Source organism: Harpia harpyja, chromosome 2 (assembly GCF_026419915.1).
Source record: "Harpia harpyja isolate bHarHar1 chromosome 2, bHarHar1 primary haplotype, whole genome shotgun sequence".
Lineage (NCBI taxonomy): Eukaryota > Metazoa > Chordata > Aves > Accipitriformes > Accipitridae > Harpia > Harpia harpyja.
Window position 1 is genome coordinate 36,317,331 of NC_068941.1, and position 21,906 is coordinate 36,339,236.

The 21,906-nt window shown below is 39.6% G+C and overlaps 1 protein-coding gene across 1 annotated transcript in view; it reads right to left on the bottom strand.

The window, feature by feature from the left end:
- The window catches only part of BMPR1B (bone morphogenetic protein receptor type 1B), a 259,184-nt gene that overhangs the window by 145,249 nt on the left and 92,029 nt on the right, over window positions 1-21,906 (bottom strand). Inside the window, exon 3 of the mRNA XM_052776085.1 lies at window positions 15,139-15,198. The gene's annotated coding sequence lies outside the window, so the exon portion shown is untranslated. The remainder of the gene's footprint in view (window positions 1-15,138; window positions 15,199-21,906) is intronic.

Genomic DNA, 21,906 nt, shown 5'->3' on the forward strand with positions numbered 1-21,906 from the left:
CAAAATTCTGAATGAAAAGATCCTGGAAATTATGTATAGTTCAACTATATTGTCTGGAAAAATATCATCTCAGGGTTTTTTGCTAAGACATAAATGCAGTACATAAGGAGTCATGCATTTTTAAAAAAAGCTATCTTATTTTTTTTAACTTACATTTACATTTTTACGCAACCAGGAGCTGAGACAGAAAAAAATAATTTTAGTCATAATAGCTTGTGATAGAAAGGTGTTTGAGGTTACGATGTCCCCTTCCAATGAAGGAAAGATATGGAGCCCAATGGAAAAAATATCAGATACTTAACACAGTCAGAGCCAGAAGGTTGCAAACCTCCAGAAAATGTCACTGATTAGATAACATGCACCTAACTGAACTGACATTAGACAAAAGCACTTCTATCTCCTCTAAAATAAACAGAGATGGGAAAAGAACAGAGAGGAGGCAACTGCTGGATTATCACCAGAAAAAGAAGGGAAAGGTTTAGTTACCCCTGATGGAAGAGAAGCAAACTGCCCAGAAGAGGAAGCTCTAAGATTCTTCAGAGGCAGCTGAAGAACTGGAAATTAATGGATTTACAAAGGAAAAACAGAAAGACCAATCTACCTAGCCAGGAATAACTTGGGAGAAGAGAGATTTAAAAGCATTTAACTCCCAACCAAGAGGAGGAAAACATGCACAAGGAATGGGTACATCTCTCGCGGCACAAGGAAACAGCAGAAGAAAACTGTCACCCTGTGGAAAAGTGGTGAGAACAGAGAGGCTCCTGCGTGCATGAGTACAAACTGATGTGAGGATGCATAATGAAAAATCCTCTAAGGACATGAAGAGGAAACATTCCAAAAGTTTTCTGAAGAGAAAAAAAAAATTCATTCAGGTGTTTGCAAAGTGCAAATATTAAAAAATGTGATTAATGTACATGTGCTAAAATTCGCTTGCTTTACAGCAACTAGAGGTAAGTCCCACCTACTAATTTATGTGAAGAAGAAAAAAGAAAGGAATTTTGCTCAAGTGGAGAAATGAAACTAACTATTAGCACCTAGAAAATAAACATTTGTCAAGAGGATGGTTACTATGGATAAGGACATGAACAAGAAGTCTGTGTTGCAAAACTCTTCTTGGAAAAGTTAAAATAATATAAGCTATATTTACCTTTCATTTATTGAAGAGAACAAATCCAGTGAATTTTATTTCTGTCATCGCAACTTTCAAAGTAGTTACACGAAACTGGTGTGTAATAAAAAGTTATTATATACCAAACAGATTCCACGTCAATCTCACTGCTTCCTGAATTTTTCATGCTGGTATTTTATCATTACAAAGCTATTCAGGTTCAACAGGCTGGCTTCCAAGCTTATTACATCAGCAAAAATATTAAATATTATTTATTATTATTATTATCCTATATTTGGCAAAAGTCAACAAGACTGCACTACAAGATACATACATTAAAAATTAGAGTACGAGAGTATCTTTGAATTACTACCACATGTGCCTCAAATTATATTCAGGGAGGCATCAGTTCCAGCCTTCAGAGTCTCTGTACACATTGCACTGAAGTGTAATTTACAGCAGACCTTACACATTAAGCTTTCATGGTGGTAGCTATGTGTCTCATTATTTTTTAAAGATAGATTTGGATGACAGTGATTTGTCCCACATACACAGACCTTACACATAACAGACTGTGTTAACATCCGCGGTCTGCCTATTCAGGTCTTGTTTTTCTGTCTCTCTCCTTGACTTTTCTTGGCCATATGTGTAATTTATTTGCTTATACCAGACCTGCACCTTATATTTTAGTGTGTCACTGTATATATCTGTATTTCAGCTCCTAAACAATACTTCACACTACATTTGCATTATTTTGCTTCTCCATCCTTGTGCCCCTATAAATGTGCTTTAATCAAGGCTGGAAAACAATCTATCCACCCACTCAGCTAGACAAATGCCAAAATGCCTCCAGATTTTAAGCTTTCTTTTGGCTGCAAAATGATCTTCTAAACATGAATGTGCAGTAAACATCACAGCTGGCTTCTCATGTTTGCAAGTAAACAATTTTTTGATACCTTTTCAACTGCAGAGGTGCATGCCAAGCTGCAGCAGATCACGATTGCTCATAAGAACCACACAAGAAACAATGAGGGCATCAAGAAATGAGTGCCTGTGAGGATGGCGCACAACACGGCAGGCGAGCAGCAATGAAAACACCACAGAACTCAAAGCAGAAAGGACATCTTCCACCTCCTTTGCTACAGGGTACTAAGGTTTGGGCTCTTTTCAGGCCAATTTGTCACATCCTACCTGGAGGCTGATACCAAGAAGGATCCCACCCTTACACTCATTGTAGTCCTGTGACAGCACAGCCAAAGAAATCCTAGTACTTCAGGGGGAGGAAGGGAGAAATTCAGCGCATATTAACTTATGAAGTTGAGAAGGACTCATCAAATCAGTGTCTGTTGGAAGGACAGAGCTGAAAGGAGTTGAGGCTAAAGGCTTCAAAGATACTTAGGAATCTACAAGAGGAAGCAGACTGGCTCACAGTGACTGAGACCAAACAAGGAATACATTTTTCTTCTGGAGGCAGAAGAGTAAGGGACACAGCACACTGCATGAAAGCAGTGTCTGACAAAACACACTTCTACCTTTTCCTTCTTCACACCTTTCTTTCCTCACTCATTTTTAGTCTACATGTAGGTTTAACACAGAGACATTTTTTTTTTTCATGTTCAAATCCAAGTCCTCCTCAGTCACTGTCTACGAACACAACAGGGAGAATGGCAGTCCAACTATTTTTCGCCCTGGCACTTAGGCACAGGCTACATTTTTCAGGCCCTGGCTTCAGCCTAGCTCTCTGGTCCAGCTCCTTGAGACGACACGACAGCTCACTCGCACCTCATTCTGCAATATGCAGAGAGAACTATTTGTTCTCTTGCTGCAACAGCATAAAAGCCAAAATGTCTTGGGACTCCACAGCAGCCCTAGGCTCACCCTGCAGCTACAGTCTTCAGCAACAGCTGGCACTAGTATAGCATTATAAAAGCAGCAATGACACCAAAGACAATTAAACAGCACTGGTGAGCTTGCTACTGAACTTTGCTGCTTTAATAACATTTGTTGCTCGAGAAGAGAGAATTCCCACCAAGAAGGGTACAAGCACTACAGTTATCATGCATGGTCCAGCCGCTGCAGAGAGAAGGGACTGCTCTTCATGTGTTAGTGCCCACCACACCAAGCAAACGCCGAGCAAAACACAACTACAGAATGTCAGCTAAATACCAAGCCCAAGTAAACAGGTTTTATATGAAGCGTCTTGGGAAGGCAGAAGTGGAAAGGCAACAACTCCACAAATGCCGTTTTCACAGTGACCCTGTGGGAGGACTTGGCAGTACCTTCAGCCTGGTAATCCACATGCCCACGGGCATCCACATATCCTCCTGACATTGCAAACCAACTCCTCACAGCAAATTTAGGACCCTCAATGAGTCTGAAAACAGCATTCATCCTTGCACACTGCACAAGGAAGCTGAGTACTTTTTACAGATTCCCTGCTCCCTCCCCATAGTAGAGAGGGGTTTTCTTTGTCCGCTCTATTTGATAGTCCACTGGTACAAAATCTATTGAATGACGAAAGTCACTCAATAAGCTGTTTTCCTTCAGTCTGTAGTAATAAAACTATACAACACTATAAACATTTTCCGCACTGGACTCCAAGATGTTTGGTGCTCTAGCTAGAAACACTGCTCCTTTTGTTTTTACATTACAGCAGACCCCTTTCGACCCACTTTCCATCAAGACACGAAATATTTTTGTCTTCTCTTTTCTGTGAGGACAGCCCTTTCTAAATCTAGACAAGAGACTTATGAGCAGCTATTGGGTGAGTGTCATCGCTCCAGACCTAAGCATATCACAAATCAGACTCATCAGAAAAGCAGAGCAATGCCCAGGGAACAATATTGCCTTCTGTAATGGTACCAATGCACAGGCTGCCATGCAGGGAAGATTATCATTAATGGGAGATATGGACCTACGTCTCTCAAGAGAGGAGAAACAAACAAACACCACAGAAGGCAACATTCCCTTTTCATAAAAAATTTAAGTTAAAGCTAAGGAAAGAAATAAACAAACTCTTCAGTGAGCATTCTCAGTCTGTGTCTAAGGACTCATCTTTGTAATTGAACATATTGTCCCTTTCTGCCCCACATCTGAGAAGTGCAGGGCAGGTAAAGCACAAGCAGAGGTATGGTGTATGAAATTTGGCAAAACACTGTGCCCATGCTGCTGCTGGCTTTTCTGTTAAAGCTGCTGACAGGAATGCTAATGTGTCAGGCAAAGTTTGCAGGGAGAGGTAATATCTTTTATTAGACCAACTGATACAGTTGGAAAAAACAGACAAGCTTTTGGGCACAGAAAGCCTTTCCTGCACAGACCTGAAGAAGGGCTTGTTTGTCTGAAAGTGTCTGTGTTTTTCCAACTGTATTTGTTCATCTAATAAAAGATATTACCTCTCCCTGCAAACCCTGTCCCACTTAACAGTCTTTGAACATCATGGCTACACCAGCGATACTACTACATTTTGGTTGTGCTGATGATTTGCAGCATAGACTTCTGCGTTTGGTTTAACAGGCAACAACTTCTCTGCATTTCACAGAGAACAGGTTACTGTTTTTAAAGGCAACAACTTATTATAAATTATACTTATTGTCAACATGGGACAGCGTAAAGCTGATGGTGATGAAGGCAAAAAAACCTCTTACCCCCCTCCCCCCAAATAACCCCAAGCCCTCTTATTACCATTCACATCAACCATCAGAATAGTCTCCAAGTATGACATGTACCACAATATTAGGAAATGCCTGAAGAGCACAAATTCTCAAGTATCTACTGAAGGAGTAGTAAAACAATCCCCATATGGGATTTTTAAATAGGACTAATGAGATAAAGTTATTTTCAAGACACAGCCACAAACTTTCTCCTACACTGTGACAACACTGCCACACTTACTAGGGCTGGTCTTGGCAAGTGATATTCCAACACGTGAACTGCACTCTAAAGGGTTTATCATGAGGATACACATTTACATAACAGAGAGAAAAACACAAAGAAGTAAGTAAAGACTTTCAAATACTGTGGGCCTCAGGAAGGTCTTTGTGTCTTTCATATTTCGATGTTCTGAGTAGTTCTGGTAGAACAGATGAAGTAGCTGACTGACCTGCTTCACAGGGAGGAACTGATGCTAGGAGATGCAATAAATATCTGAAAGCTCATGTTAAGCTAATTAAGATATACTTTTCTTCCCATAGTCTGCCATTAACTTTAGCACAAATCTAATTGAAAAGCATCTGTACGGCGAATGAGAAAAATCAATTCTCGCCCTCAACATACAAGTTACTGTTATTTATTTATAAAACAGACTGTATTTAAACACTCTTTATTGTCCTCTCCTCCCAATCAAACGTTCATGTTTTCACTATAATAACGGTTTCAGGTTTATCACTGTAAGAAGGGTCTCAATAGGAAAGCCACAGTTAAGTAATTTTTTCAGTGAATTACATTTTTTGGATATATTCTGTTGCCAAGACATATTTCGAGTTTTATGTCAGAGGTCTACGAAGCAAAATGTGAAACATTTTTCATGACATGTCTGAAGAATGGTAGAACTTATTTTCCAGATCTCTCTGTATTCAAATTACAAATGCATGATCCATATTTTTATTTGACTCAGTGCTGTAACTCCAGATTAATTACATTAATTTCAGTGGAATTTCTCCATAGTTTTGCTTTGCCATACAGATCAGAACAGACGTGGTCATTATCATTAAATTACTTGATATTGTGTGTATTGTAGAGTATATGTATCAGTGACTGCAAAATTATTTTCCATAATAAAGTGTTTCGTGTCTACAGGATGCTTGATGTTTTGCATTTCTTAAATAAAAATAGCAGCTACAAAATAGATGTATTTTGTAGGTAAAATTTTTATAAGCTGAGCTGGCAAATATTTATCTCTGACATCTATTTAAAACCTATTAATATATATTTATGCAAATATGAATTACTCTCTGGAACCTTCTTCTGGGGGGGGGGTAGGAAATGGAAAAAGAATTTTCTAAAGAAGTTTATTTACTGAAATGAACTAATAAAACAATCCACAGCCTGTTTGTACACCTGAAATAGGCCAGACTGACTAGAAATGTAATACCAGAGAGCTATAATTTCTAAAATGATATGGGGGTTGAGGGAAGGGGAAGGAAAAAATTAATTTCTGCATGCTTTAAAAACGAAAAACAGTAAGCTAAAATCAGTACAAGTAAGTCCCTACAGCTTTCCCCATACTGGGGAATTTTAGGGTAATGAGAAAGACACTTTCCTCAGAGCATAAGTGGTATGATAAGACATAACATGCTGTTTCTTCACTTTGCTTTCTAATTACCTGTAAAAACTAAGTGAAAATGATACATAGATTTTGTTCCACTGAACATCACACTTTTTACACTCATTTCAATGTAAACAAGAAGAAGATGACAAAAAAATGAGTTTCAGAAATTATTTAACGTTGGAATGAAATTGGATTTTTGTTAGCAGTACCACCCTAGTGCGAGCATGGCATCAGTCACATTATATACTCACATGTTGGTTTAGGCCGCCCATGGTTATAAAACAGAGGGTAAATTTCATACGTTCTGCCACATCTGGGCTAATAATAATCTGCATTAATATTATTTATATATTACGTGCTTTGAAGTCTGCTTTAGGACATGAACAGAGAACAGGTCAAGCAGTCTCTTGTAAAGTTCCTAATAGATGAAGGCGGCCTTGTAACTGATAATGCCCAGAAGGCATTAGTTATTTCTTTCATGAAATTATTTCTCTATAAGGAGCCACAAAATGGGCACCATTTGATGAACACCACAAACAGGGACAATGTAGCCCTGTCCTTATCTAGCTTCTCATTGCAAGGTTAGTATCGATTTTGCTTTAGTATTTTTCAATCAGCTCACAGTCACCTACCTGGGGCATAAACCATCTCCCTGCCTCACAAAGAAGAGAAGTACTTAGTTGCTGCATTTTTTCCCCACACAGGAGACAATACACAGGTGTCTTATTTTCAAATGAAGGGAGAAAGCACCCCAAAAGACACAGGACTGAGATAACAGCATTCATTGATGATGAGTCATTTTGTGGCCATATTACATCGTAACGCTTGGCTGGTCTTTAAGTCAGCCAAGCTCCAGCATGCCCTCCCCGGGGTCAGAGTGGCCACGCTTCCCACACAAGTTGGTGCAGGGCTGGAGCCTGCTGGGCACTCCGGGACACCAAACACCCCAAATTGGCACCCGAGCTCTCGTACTGCAGCTGGGACCCACTTCCTACAGCGATTCATACTCAGCACACCTCTGCACCACACATCCCTCAGTACAGCTGAGCACCACAGCCAGGATCTATCACAGTGTTTTGGGTTTGTGTGGTGGGGTTTTGGTAGCGGGGGAGAGGCTGCAGGGGTGGCTCCTGTGAGAAGCTGCTAGAGGCTTCCCCAGCTCCAAGTCGGACCTGCCTCTGGCCCAGCCCGAGCCCGTCAGCGACGGTGGTCGTGCCTCTGGGAGAACAGATTTAAGAAGGGGAACCTGCAGTGGGCGAGGAGATCAGAATGTGAGAGGAACACCGATGGAGACACAGACAGAGGTCAGTGAGGAAGGAGGGGAGGAGGTGCACCGGAGGAGGGGATGCCCCTGCAGCCCATGGTGAGACGGCAGGCTGTCCCCCCCCAGCCCATGGAGGGGAGCGGGGGAGCAGATGCCCACCTGCAGCCTGGGGAGGAGCCCACGCCGCAGCAGTCGGACACCCCCAAAGATGGCCGTGACTCCATGGGAAAGCCCATGCTGGAGCAGTCTGTGACTGAAGGACTGCGGCCCACAGAAAGGACCCATGCTGGAGCAGTTCATGAAGGACTGCAGCCCATGGGAAGGACTCACATTGGAGAAGTTTGTGGAGGACTGTCTCCCGTGGGAGGGACCCCACCGTGGAGCAGGGGACAAGTGAGGAGTCCTCCTTGCCCTGAGGAGGAAGGAGCGGCAGAGACAAGGTGTGATGAACTGACCTCAACCCCCATTCCCTGTCCCCCTGTGCCACTGGGGGGGGAGGAGGTAGAGAATTCAGGAGTGGAGTTGAGCTGGGAAGGAGGGAGGGGTGAGGGGAAGGTGTTTTAAAATTTGGTTTTATTTCTCATTATCCTGCTCTGATTTGATTGATAACAAATTAAATTGATTTGGGGTTTTTTTTCCCCAAGTCGAGTCCGCTTTTTGCCATGACCATAACTGGTGAGCGATCCCTCTCTGTCCTTGTCTGGACCCATGAGCCTTTTGTTATATCTTCTCCTCCCCATCCCACCAGGGTGGCAAGGAGTGAGTGAGCAACCTGGTGGTGCTTTGTTGCTGGCTGGGCTTAAACCACGACACGTGGAATGAGACAACCCTGGGGGCAGCACAGTTCATGCATTACTGGAACCATATACTGAATTACACAGGTTGGGCATTTCCCCAGTAGCCCAGTCTGATTTTTGGATCCTCTAGACAGGTGCCAAGCCTGAAGAGAATTGTAGAGGAACACAGAAAAGAAAAAGATTGGCTGAAGTTGAGCTCTGGTTGCAGAACCGTTAAGCAAAACCCACCCCAGCTAACAAGAAGCTGGACTTTACAGGGGATTGTGAAGATTTTTCTAAGCAGCAGTTGGTTCCATCAACAATCAGTGTGGTCTCCTTAGTCCAGCTGGAGCACCCAGGTGAGACCAGAGTTCGCTGTTAACTCCTGGCTTGCTGGGTGGCAGGAGTGACCTACAAGCACCTCGCTATCCTGCACAGCTCTGCACATTTCTATCTGGAGCCATGTAAAGGATAGATTTTGTTTATACCTGCTATTTTTGTTAAATCCAATGCAGTTATTGCTGAATGAAACATCCAGACTTCAGCATTGGTTTGTACAAGTCACCTAAAAGATACTAAAACTCCGGTGGAGGTATTCCAGACAAATCGCAATATAATGATCTAAAGGCCTACATCATTCTTTGACACCTTTCGGCTATTTACAGATGGAGCCAGATAGAAAATTAGGTGTACCAACAAGACTGATGAATTCCTAGTTTTATTTAATGCTCTAGGCTCCATGTAAAGTGGCCTCTAAACCAACGCTGAATGCCAGGATGTACAGAGAAACAATGAAGCAAGTCTCCTTGATCTGAACTGTAAGAACTGAAAAGAACTTTAAAACCTCTATGCACAGTCTGCCTAAGAATGATATTAGGAAAAAAAAAATACAGTAAAATTCTTCATGCAAATTGCCATCTGGGCCAGGAAGCTGAGTACAGTACTGTTTTCATCATCTTTAATGATGCACAGTTTAGTTCAGGGGGAAGGGGGAAAGGAAATGGGACCAACCTTTGACCAGTATGACAGCAGCATAAGTAATCCCTTATTGCATTATGAAACAATTCATACATGGGGACCTGTTACATTACTGGCCTGTTAACAGTATTGCAGCTCCTTACTTTTACTTTTTTTCATTTTGTTTTACATCAGACGAGCCTATTGCTGTCATTTGTAGAGAACGAAAAAGCTGCTACAGTTTTAATATAAAACACAGGAAAAAAATACACAGCAGCTGTTCATATTTTCTAGGAAGTCTGTTACAATAATGATGTCATGGAAAAAGGCTGGAATCTATTAAAATGGATCAGACAGGCAAGCCATTCAAAGCCTTCAAACAATATGTGTATACAAGCTGCACCATGTACCTTACATTAAAATAAAAACAGGCAAAGAGTGGAGTTCCTTAAAAATATTGAGAACAGGCAATTAAGGTAATTTCATAGTTTTACTTCAATAAATTCAGTTTACTACTGGAACTACCCAATAAAGCAAAATACAAAAGCCACAACCAGCTCACTGTCAATTAATGTCATTTTCACCTATAAAAGCATTTCAATCTGTTTTGAAATCACTGGCTCAAGCTACGTAGGAACAAAGCAGCTCTCCCAGCAAAAGATTCTGCATTGACAAGTGAGACATTTAAACACCAGGTATAAAATTCAGCTCATTAGGAAGGGTGTTTTGTTGGGGTTTTCCCCCCACCTCCAATTTGGGGATTAAAGCATGCAGCTAAGGGGAGTCCCGTCCAGGCACTCCATTTGACCTGTAATTAGCAATCAAACATTCTTCATTTATATGATGCTGCTCCTGGGCCCTAGCAAGTTTGCACCTCTTGCTTCAGCTTGCTTGCATATCACTCCAAACTGCACAACCCAAGGCTTGCTCAAACATTATGCTTCTCTCCCCTGGGGTACATTGAAAAGAGAAGGGTTTGTGGTAGAAAACAGGTAAGTTTTGTTGTTATCTGGATGTCTCAAAAATTATCTTTATGTTCTCCCATTTCTGACAAGCTATGCCTTCCTCCCTAAGGCTTTCATTAGAAAGGTTTTTCTGACGGTGGCCTAAATATGTCTTCCTAACACATGTAGAAGTACTTAGCACAATATGCATATACTTCTGCTAATGTGAGATCATATTTTGACCCCACATTCTTTAAACATTCAAGCTGACTTTTTGCATATTCAGGAGCTGGAAAAGTAAAGCAAGACTGATCATGTTTAATATTTTTAAGTCTCGATAAAAATACAGAGACAAAAACAAACTGGACACAAATACCACAGGCAAAGTTTTAATTTGTATACTGGGTGGGCAGAAGGAGCAAGAATTATATTCTTCAAAACAAGAGGGGAGACCCTCAACTCAATAGCAGCCATGAATAGTTTGGAAAGTAATGAAAATTCAAATGAAAGTTAATATGACATTCTTAAATTTCTTTCTTTTCAAACTATCAAATAATTTTTTTACTTGTTAATTGTAAAATACCAGCTACAGACAAACAAAATCAATGAAAATACCTTGAGACTCAAAAGAGTAATGAAACTACAACTTGGTTTAAAGTGATAATTCCATCAAGCCATCTGAAAAGATCTGCTTGATTACAGCCCTGGTCAGTTATGCATATGTAAGTTAAATTGCTTTCATTATACTCCATATTAAACTACATTCAACACTACTGCTACAACTATCTCTACAAAAAAGAATTACTAGCAGAACTCCAAACCAAAATTCAAATTGCTAAGCAAACTAAAAACACCCAGAAACAATGACCCTAACTTCACAGACACATCCATGCTGAGGCCATTTAACACTTCTTCCTGCAAATGGGTATGCACAAACAAATTTCTGAGTTCACACAAGTCTAGATGCCAAATCAGATTTTTACTGTCTTGCTCATGTTTCCAGTCCCAGTAAAAGCAAAGCATGCACTAAAAGCATGGTTAGGCATACAAGTAGTTCTGTGCACTTAACTAAAGGCTCTAAAGATTTGAGCCAGAGTACAATAAAATGAGTCTGAATGCCTTATCTTCGGCACCCCACAGTATTCATAAATTTTGACTTTAAGCTGTTATTGGATATAATAAAATAGCATTAACATTTCAGATGAACATTCAGGGCCAGCTTATAAACTATTCAGTGATTAATGCCCTTGTCTCATGTTTTCAATTTTCATAGCTACTGGAGGTCATATGTTATGATGTCAGCTTGAATCTGGATTTCCATTTTGAGCAAATCTAATTTAAAATTATGATACTAAGGCATATGGTAAAAACTGCTTAAAAGTTCTATACCGCGTAAATTTATTCACTCTTTTACTAGGGTAGATTTCACATTCTAAGGCAAACATAGTTTGGGTGTATCTTCCCATACAGTAAACATGCCATAGGTTGAATGTGCAGGAACAGAACTCATCTATACCGAGATGCAGCAGCACACTTGCCAACCTTGAGTGCAAGAGGTTTGCAGGACTGGGCCAATAATAGGAAATTAATCACATCCCCAGAGTGTGACGTAAATTGAATCTGCCAAAAGGATTCAGGAGGAGGAAGAACAGGAGTCTTAAAAGAGCTCTGAGCTGGAGGGAGTCTCAGGGAGTATTTTTCTTGGGAGCTAGTGGGATGAAGATGTTTCATGGGGTCTGATACTAGTAAGACACTCGCCCCTTTATTCTGCCCTGCCCAGCAGACTGGAGGATTCCTCACTGACTTGCAAAGAGCAGTTTTATGAGACAGTTGAGCATAGACAACAGTAGGTTGCCACTGAAGGGACTACTCTGCTCTCCTCTCCCAGTCCCACCCTCACCCTCCTTCTATTTCCCTTGGACTGCCACTACTTTTCTCATGACACCGTCTGTGACACCAGTTTATGAAGCTAAACCACATGAGACCTACCTCTGTCTTCTTCGTCCCTGGTCCCCCCTACCCAAAAGAAATAGGTTTCAGGTGGTTGTCCTCCCTGAGACCACTCACTATGAGCCTAATAAGAGTCAGTTCAAGAATCAGTGTAGTTTCAAGCCCAGGCCATGGAGCAACAGTTTTCTGAATATTTCAATATCCGTATCTCAGCTGCATTGGTTCCATGTGAAATATTAGCAGAAAATGCTTTCAGCTGAAGTTATTAGGTTTGATGTTATTATTTCTTATTATTATTATATTATTATTTCTTCTTTCCACAGAAGAAATATCTGTGGAATAACCACAATTAAGTTAAAGTCCTTCTCAAAACAAAACCAAGCTCAAATGGTTTTTTCAGGTGCACAATGCATGAAGCACCAGACTTATTATTACTTCTTCTTATCATTGATTTTTCCAGTAATAAATGGTAGTGCAGATATACAAATAAAATATTTACATACAGCCTTTGAAGTACAACAGTTCCCTGTACTGGTAGAGCAGTGGCAGACACAACCAGTACAACCCACTGGAGCTACTTCAACCATCACATAGGGGAGGGCATTAAAAAATTAAGTAGTCACTAAAACTTCAAAGATTGATTTGAATTATAAATGGTCAAGTGTTAAAAAGCTACTACTAAAAGAGTGGACAGTCTTCTATAGCATTTTACAGGCAGAATCCTATAATGTAGCATATGCCAGCTCAAAATTTTTGTATTATGCAAGTATAATTCTAAAAACAAGGAATAGTGCAGGAATTACATAGAAAAAGCATGGACCTATTTATGGCTCTTTCTGTGTTTAATTTACCAGTGCATTTTCCTCCTAAAATGATTGAACTGTCTAGGCACATAATATAAGATGTCTAAGGTACCCCCTTCTTCCAGGGAGACATTTTAAGCAGGGAGTAATCCAATGACCTTCAGAAGGTCTTCAGTGTGAAGCAGTAAAGCCATTTACATCTATGCAGATGTACAACCAAATGCAGTGTGTACATCCATGCAATTAAATTGGTACTATTATCATCTTTGTACTCATTTCTACTCAGATTCAAGCAGATAAACAATAAACTAGGATATTGGAGAAGCAGGACCAGCATTTGCTTTCATGTAGTTACATATGGTAAATAGATTACTAATCTTAAAAAGATTCAAAACCAACAGCCAACAAAAAAAAAACCCCCAAAAACCAACAAAAAAGAGTTTCTTGTAAAAGGAAATATTTCTAAACTCAGTTTAAAACCTGCTTAACATCTAGCAAGAAAAATAATCATTTTCTACAGGCATGGCAAGACAAAGATTTGGAACAGAACAGAGAAAATTAATAGCATTTTAACAGTCTTAAAAATTCTTATATACCATGTTCCTATATAAATAAAGATTAACATAGAAAAGATTATGCTTAATTCATTTGTTTAGGTTATAAGCTTTGGAAGATAACAGATAGCTTTTTATTTCCTTAATACCTCCGTGCAACTTACTGGCACTTCAATGATAACATGTCCAGTTTTATAAGAAAAGGCTACAATTTTATTTTAAACTTAACAGGCATTCATTCTTTTTCTTTTCAAAACCTAGGCATAAGTAACAAAGCACCAGAGTCTTATAAATTTTCTAACACCAAATGCAAATTAAGTCGTGAAATTGCTCTAGGAAAAGTTCCAAGAATACGAACCCAAAGGAATTTCAACACAATTTCTCAATTTCAGGCTCTTTATGATACTCAGGCAAGGTAACAGAATACGGTGCAGTCAGGAAGAGCTATCTCTGTATGGAAAAATTAATTATCCATTTCAACAACTTCCTGTATTTTGTTTATAAGCTCTAAGATAAAATAGATGTGTATAAATGGAAGAAACTGAAAGGATGGCAAGGGCCCTGTAGGTTGAACAGCTCACAATTTTCATTACCTTAGAAAAGTAGGTTGACAGTTCATAACTTAAAGGGTATCTTCATATGTTATGTAAACATCTACCAAATTAACATATTTCTCTCTCCTTTACTTGCAGTCGAGTGAACTGCTTACCTGCATTGTACCAATCTGCATTAGAAGTAAAATAAGCACAACCCCCACCCCATTATGTGACAAGGTAAAACTTCTCACATTTTATTTTTATGTCAGCTGTGACTATATGGCTTTACAGCACCATCTCCAGCAAACTGGGGCTTTTCCCATAATGAGCAGAGTAATTATTTAATCTTTCAACAATCCTCCTGAAAAGCCTCAAATCCTTTTTCTTAAGCACAAGGCAGGAGTTTTAACAGATTGTTTAAACAAAGAGCTGCTGATTTTTTGCTCTGGAGAACTACGGCTTGTTTATCCCAGGGGAGACATCAGTCAAAGAACGACAACTCAGCTTGCTGGGCATGCTATTATTTAGCAATAACCCCAAGGGGACTAGGGACATTTCCTGAACATGAAGTTTAGGTCTACAAATGCTTCTTTGAAAATATGAGATGGACAATGACAAGTTGCCTGCACCCGAGTCAAGCTGCTAAAACCTGGTGTCAGTGCTGCCCATTACCTCCAGCCACTTTCTCATCTGGCTCCCATTTTTCTGTCAGAAGACAATTCTTTACCAATCCCTTCTTGAAAAACATCCTAGGTACCAAGCATTCAAAACAGTAAGATCATCCAAACGTGCATACATGTGTCTTTCTCAAGTAGCCTGTTTACTACAGCCTGTATCGCCATGAACATCTCAAGTGATTTTTCTTCAGCTTTTCAAAGTGTAGTTCACAAACAGCAACTGTCCTCTGCATTTACTTCACGCTGGTGCTTATTAACAGCAATGGTCTTTATAGAAAGAAAATGACTTAAATCAGTCCTTACCTGCAGAACTCTTAACTTTCAAGAAATATTAGTCTCGCAGTTTAAGTAAAATGGTGTAATCTGCAACAGAGCAGAAAAATATCAGTTACATTTGATATTGTGCATTTAACATGAGCATTATAATTCAATCACACTTGAGTGAATTGACAGATAAAATTTTAACTATTATCATGGTGTGCCACATCTTTTATGGAGACACATGTCAAGCAGTAATTGTATAATATTACATATACACACTAATAAGAGTGTGTATATATACCTTTTTCCTTTTCCAGTGTTTCTGCGCAGACATGGAGATCTAAGAGTTTTGATCTACCTCTATGCATTACTCACAATGCTTATGTTGTGGTTAGATAGATTAAAAAATTAAGGTCCTGCTGACATTGTATTTCTTGTCACTAAACAACACAATCAATTGAATTAGGTGCTTCAGGAAGAGGTGCATGATTGGGCCCAGATGCACTCAACTTCCATCAACATCTAATAAGCTCTTCAGTAAAAACAAGCAAACAAAAAACCATACTCGCTTAAAATACAGATCTGATTACATCCTAGTGAACACTCTGTGAAGCGTAATTATTAATTAGCATCCTGAAATGCAGCTAAACAAAACACTATGAGCCTGAGTTTCTACTGACCAAAAAAGGCTCCCAATCCAAAAAGCAGCAATCACACTTCAAAGACATTCAAGTCAAGACAGCACACATTCATATGCGCCATCGCCCACTGAGGGCAGAAGCTATGAGTTTAATCTTTTATATGTCTTGCTGAAAACACCATTAGGTTTCACATCTACTGCTCTTTAATCTGCATGTGCTGCCACACTTGCGTAAAGTTTTTCATTTATTGTTCACTGAGGACTGTTTGCTGACTTGATTTTAGAGAGACTGACTTACAGTCAGACCAAGAAGCTTTGTTGTAAGAGACAGTCTATATGAACATCTGCAAAGCTCAAATCTTCCTTTTTTTTTTTTTTTTTTTTTCTTCTTCTTCAAGTTACCTACATAGGGACAGCACAAGCTGCCTCTGTTCTAGGAGAATTTGCTGGCATAACCATAATGACAAATTTACACCTGGCCTACCTAAACAGTGAAGCACTGAGCCAAATGCCAGCAGAAAAGAACAGCGGTAAAGTAACAGCATTTTGCTGCTCAAATATCTGAAGGAACCGGTGTTGAGCCTTTGTTCTCCGTGCTGGTTCTTCAAGCTGGATAGGCAACCACAAGCCTCAAATTACACTTCATTGATTCAGGGAAACTGAGCTGGTGTTCAATTTCGGTTCTGCAACCTGCATGTTGACCTGCATGTTTGTTGGCCTAAACAAGGAGACTTCAGGAAACGAAGAATTTGCACTTTGTCTGAGTCTCGTTTTTGGAGAGGGGGATCTCTGCCTCGAAGGTCTAGGTTGGTGTGGGGAAACTGGGAGGAAAGCCAATCATCCAGATCCAGGCTTTTGCACTACATTCCTTCACTGCGTTAATTTCTGCTCTGAATTCAATACAATCAAAATCACACACAGACGTAGAAATGGGAGGTGGTCTGAAAAAGTTCTAGTTCCTTTAGCATAACTTTTGTTACCTCTGGTAAAATTGGAGGAAGACAGGGACATTACAAAATAGTTCATTCAGTAATATTTTGAAAACGTATATTTACACATTTGGAAGATTTTATACAGTCAGTCAATACAAAACCAAAACCCAACTGTTTGCAATAAAAACACATAGTTTACATGGAAGTTTCAAAAACTCATGTAAGATTACATTAATAAGATCCACTGTAATGGAGTGTCACAGTCTAAATGTAGAAATAACCTGAGGAAAACAAACAAACAAAATTGTTTCTTCAGTATTCTCTATAAAATAACTAAAATATTCCTTGATAACTTTTCATTAAGCTACATTACAGATCAAAGTTGCCCAAATGTACAATGCAAGAATTTTAATTTGGGACTCAAGAGAAGATCTTTGTTTCCATAGTGCCATGAAAACGTTTCCACAAAGATGCTTATAAGGCGACATAACTTAATCCCCCACCCACCGCCCAAAAAACCCATACAATATGAATAAACCACAGAGAAGAATTTTTTAAGAAACAATGTTCACTTCTCTAATGAAAGTAAGAAACACTATCTCATTGTATTCATGTATGGGAAATAGAAGCCTAGAGTTTCAGTTATTTGCTTGAAACCATACAAGAAATATAATCCAGTGCCTAACTCAATTCTAAAATCAGCTGCAGTACTTTTGTATTATTTTATCTTCATTTTAAAGCCTGTGTAATTTTAAAGTCCTGTTGGATTGCAACCTTGCCTTATGCCTCCAAGCAACATTTTATTATTTATTCTGGCTAACTGATTTGCCTGATTCCTCATCCACGTTCAGAAGGCACATCCTGTTTGGAAAGAAAATCTAGTACTTCTGGACTTTAGGTCAAGGATACTCATCACATCGGAGCAAAGGCTAAGACCCTTGTTTCTTTTAGGGCATTATTTCCTATATTAAGATCTTCACAAGCCTAACATTCACAACACACTTGGTCTCCTTTTCTTTTTTTAAACAAAGACCTTGGAGGTCTTTCCCTTGGTTTTGCTTTAATTTAACCTTAAATAAAATGACTTGTGAAATTCACGTTTATACCCCAGAAGCCAGTTCTTGGCAATTTGCAGCTTTTTACCCAGCAATATCTGAAAAAGGTGTATGTGACACAAGTTTATGCAAGTGTTCCATTACAATAAACCAGTACCCTGAAAAAGTCAAAAGGGCCAAAAATTCATCACATTAGTATACTTATTGTCCATCCTGAACACAGAGGAGAACTCTCCATAACAACAAACACTGTCTCCAGTGACGATGACCATGCTCAGTTCAGAAATGCCTTTTTGCCTGCTCAGAGAGGACATGAGGCACCACGTGGTACATTTATTGCAGAGACACAGTTGTATGCCCCACTAGTAGTAGATGGGCTGTTCAGAGTAGTTTCCTTTTCTAAAGTACCAGATAGCCTTTTATTTTATGCTAATGTCTTAGCTTAGTTTTTCCTTGTACTTCACAGCACAAGAAAAAGAGATAGTAGAAAACTGAGGACAAGTAGAAACCTAGCTGAGACATGGTTTCTTTTACAGTTCCTTCAAAACTAGCAACATGAAATATTAAAGTTTCACCTTCTTATCTAGAATATGTAAATTTTTCAGATTCTGATCTCGGGCTGACTTCCACCAACAAGAGCGTCATGGCTGCATGGGGAGATGCTGCTGTCCATCTGCTTTACACTGATACAAGATCGCAATCAGATCTGGGTCATCTCACCTTTGAGTTTGCCACACACATAAATTAATACATCACACACAATAGTGCTTGTGCTAACTGAAATCCAACTTACAGGTATAAAAATATTTTTAGCCTTTTCCCTTCCACCCACTGATGTGAAACTTATCTATGTAAATAAAAGAGGAATTTCTTTATATTTGCTCTTTCCTTTACGAAACAGAGGAACACCACGCTGTATGTTTACCCGTATGTCTATGGAAAATAGACCAAATATACCTCTAGTATATAAAATACTAGAGTATTTTAATAGCTAAGAAGCTATTAAAATACAGGGAATATATTTTCCATTATTCAAATATTACAAATATGTGCACCTAACACTATATTCAACATAATTACAAGCATTATAGTAGTCACATGAATATGCACTGCCTAATAATTACTTTGGTGGGTTTATACATGTCACTATTCCTGAGATGTCTCTGCACATCCTCCTGGATAACGTAAGGATTTCAAAATCCAACCACTAGAAAATGCATGAATTGCATAACATGCCAAGTTGTCCTTTGCCAGTAGCCACTGCACTATTCCCTTATGCTTGTAACCACAAGTCACTGGTACACTGGGCATCACTGGGAGGTGGCTGCACTCTGTTCGTTCAAATCAAGCAAGTCCTAACAGGAAGAACAATCCAGTAATGCCAGCAACTTAATATGGAATGCTGAGTTTGAATAAATTTTAGCAAGATGTTCATGGCTGAAAAATGACAGCAGGGGATCCCTGAAGGTTTCAGACTAATAAGCAGATGCCTTTCAATGGCAGAAAAAAATGGAAGTGCAAAAACTGACCCTTGTTGTTCTGAATACATACACGCTGCATTATTGAACTCCAAACTGGCACCTCAACCAAAACATGTGTCAAACATAGTTTTAATACAAAAAGCATAAAAAAAGACAGCACTGCTAGACTCAAGCTTGAACAGCATATGCCAGCTTATGTCCACAACTCCAAGTCACTGCAAACATTAACTCATCCACATGTACACAACTCGGGTACATTTCCTATGTCCTCTACCACTGTTTTCTTATTCACAATAAACACAAAAGAAATATAATATTACATGTGGAACCAAAATTTTCCATTCAGTTTATAGAATGAGTATTCTCTCTCGCCTCTTTTTGTAATTCACTTATGGTTTAGATTTACAGTATAGAGAGTATGTGACAACAGACAATACATGACAAGTCAGCAGGAGCAAAAGGTACCTCCTATGTCGGTCCCTGTTTTAAAGGACATATAACTGAGGGGCTCAGGTCTACAGGATAGATTTATTGTATTTGACTCCTGCAGGTGAGTAGTTCTTAAGTAGACAGCAGTCATCTAGTTGGACCAGTAGGATATCCTTACTTTTCAGTGTTTGTCTTTCTCAATGTCTTACAGGAGGTTTGACTATGAGCGAACACTACCCTTTCCAAAGTTGATGTGTTTATTAGCCACAGAACTAAATGGAGGATGATTAGAATGCTCTGTGTTAAATGCCAGCTGAGACAATGAAAGCCACCACTCAAAGACCAGCGTGAACAGTAAGCTACACTTCTGCTCTGACAGATGCACTCGACAAAATTCTGCAGTTCTGGGCCACCTGGTGTGATCTCTGCTTTACATTCAATAATGGGAACCATCAGGGTTTTGGAGCACATCACTCATGGGGACAAAAATGCAGTAGCCTTCAGTCCACGGCGAGATTTCCCAAACTTGGGGATTTACTTTTCTTGCCCTGAGCACAGCCAAGGCATAAGCTTCCTAGGAGGGGCAGGAGGCTTTCAGGCTCTTCCAGCTGTGATAGTACAGATGTACCTAAAGGGGCGAAGAGCTGACTTGGTTCCAGGTGTATTTCCTGCATTGAACTTGCATGGAGGAACAAACTCAACAGGGAAGTCACAGGCAGCAGGGAAATCAACAGTTTGTTCCTCCCTGCAAAAGAGAGGCAGATTTTTCAGATGGGGTGCTGGATGCAAAGCCAAGTTTCATATGACAGGTGAGGAAACTACTTCCTGTTGTTTGATCTTCCCACTTTAGGAAAAGAGCACTTGCTAAATATGGCATCAAAGACATTCTTATTGTCGTCATTACTTCCACCTGCCCACTGAAACACAACTCCATATACCGGCTAAAACCTCACACCCTGGGTGGCAACTGGTGTGTGCTCTTGGTTTGATGCTACGACAAGGGCAGTCTCGGTCACACCTTGAGGACTATTTTGCAGGAGGTGCTGCTCTGACATAGAAGTAAAAGGTTTGCATCCTGTCTCCTAAGTAAAATATTTGCTGTCTGCCGTATAAAGACCAGCATAGGACAGTAAGCACGCTGGCTAAGAGCCTGTATTATGCACAGTTTGCTTTTAAATTATGAGAAAAGGATTCATTTCAAAGAAAATCAAAGTGCCTAAACACACAACTGTTTTAGGTTTCCTCTGAAGATATCAGGGCCCCTATCAAATCAACACCTCCTCTGCCTCCCTGCAAAAGCACCCTATACATATACATATATTCCTGTGATTTTTTTCAGCTGTTCAAACTTTCTATTCAGATAGGAATTTTTAGAAGAGGTTGGGGGGGGGGGTAAGGTTTTGTTTTTAACAGAGTAACATAAGATCTTTATTGGAAATGAATGTCTATAATCATTGCTGCTCCTACTGAATAAAATCAGTTCAATAAATGAACAGCCAAGCAAACAAAAGAATGCAGTAACAGTGAAACTAATGACTGGGAAATCACAAGAGAGTCATATCATCATAAAACTTTTATCAACTGTTCAAATAACTTCTGTGATTTTTTTTTCTCTAAAAGTTAAACAGAAGTACACTAAAGTATCTAATTGCATAAATTTTTGCTTCCATAAATCTCCATCTCCAGTAAAGTCCATAAATTACCTGCATCATGAAAACTCAGCAAATCTGGCAGTGAACATAAAATTTGAATTCCTTCACATCAAAAATCATCACAAAAAACCTCAAAACCATCTGAACTAATCTATATAAACTTTTCCAAATAAACCTGGTAACTTGAAAATAAGCAGGATCACACTTACTTGAAAATGCCTGGATCCTTATATTCTGGCTAAACCCAGAACACACGCCTATTTCGCAAGCCTGGCAGCCAAGTGACCCACAGGGCAGCCCAGAAAGAGTGGTGGAGCTGCTTTGCTTGCAGTGATTTTTCAGCGGGAACAAACTGTGTCTGAACTGCCAGCTAAACTCTGAGTGGGCAAGCACATCACGTAGTACAGGGAAGGCAACTAATTGGTAGAGGACATGAGAGCCTTTCAAGGAGAGGAAAAATTCATGGCCAGATGAACATCTCGTATTCTTTTGCTCCCCTACTCTGCTCTCCTCTTCCCATTCACATTAATAGAAAATATCAAACTAAGAAGGCAGTGCAACATATCACAATGCAGTTGTGTCACAGGACATACATTTCCCTGTCAAGGCCACATTTTGTTT